Source organism: Phalacrocorax carbo, chromosome 5 (assembly GCF_963921805.1).
Source record: "Phalacrocorax carbo chromosome 5, bPhaCar2.1, whole genome shotgun sequence".
Lineage (NCBI taxonomy): Eukaryota > Metazoa > Chordata > Aves > Suliformes > Phalacrocoracidae > Phalacrocorax > Phalacrocorax carbo.
Window position 1 is genome coordinate 11168927 of NC_087517.1, and position 1267 is coordinate 11170193.

A 1267-nucleotide genomic window follows, 5' to 3' on the forward strand; every position below is an offset into this window, starting at 1 on the left:
CTCAGGACCAAATTCTTCTGATTTTGTTTATTTAGTTGTGACCTGTCCTTGAATTTTTGCAGGTGAGTCACTAAGTCTCAGACTTGACTGTAAATCATACACTTGAGGTTTTTAATGAAAGCGAAGACTCAAACACAGTTACTGTCCGCAAAGACAACATCCAAATAGATTTCATTAGCTGTTCAGGGGTTTAATTCAATGCACAGCTCTCTTGGCAAAAGTGTACATGGACTGGGGTCCTGAACTCCAGAGTCTCGTGAGAGACCTTTAATGCTCGGGGGGTATTCCCTAGGAAAGGAGATTTCTCAGCATATCACCTTTCCGCTGAGGTGTCTCCTACCTTTTTGTGGGCAAGCTGGACATCAGACAAAATTGGTTTTATCCACAGTGAGTTGATGCCTCATTTTGAAAAGTGGTCCAGGCTATTTATGCTGAAAAGCACATATTCTTGTATACTAAAAGGCATGGGAAGTGCAGCAATACATACTATGTTCCTAGAAGCCCTACTTCTTTCAAGACATACTTAAAACCCCTAAGAAAAGAAGTTTATTCCATAGAGAGATCAGTGTAGACAAACTGTAAAAAGCCCAGGGAGATAGAAAATGGGAAAATAAGGTGAAAATAAAGCTGCAGAATAGCCTGTATTATACTAGCTACATACTCTCTCTGCTAACTTCAAAGTAATAAAAAGCTGTTAAGTTTCTGCTAACTGTCTAATTGGCAGGAGAATGCACGTCTGGATATCTGCAGAGTTTCTCTGACTACAAACAACCGCTTAAATATGTACACATTACCTCTTCTTTTGCAAGTCCTGAGGAAAGCAGTTGATCTTTTAAGAGGCCCGCTAAGACTTCAGCATGTTCCTTAACATGACCATGACAAAAACATTCTCACAGTTTACAGTGAAAGCATTTACAGTTCATAATTCACAGTTTAGGTTAAATCAAACATAGATCATTCTTAGGAACTGTTATCCATCAGCTAAATTTCAATGTCTAGTAAATATGGAGTAAGTGTTCAGAAACAATGGTGGTTAACCAGGGTTGAGGTGATTAACCAGAGTTGATGTCTTCTTTTTTTTTTTCAGCAGTATCCTCTTCCCTCTCCCTTCTCCTCCAGTTTCCTGGTCATCCCAAAGGAAATTAGTTGTGCTTCTCCATTCTGCAGTGGTAACCGCCAGCCTTCAATGAAATAAGCTTCTTCTATTTAAGTGATCCTCCCTTCTGTGTTTTAAGGCTTTTACGGGCCAGTTTTCAGTGTGCAAAGA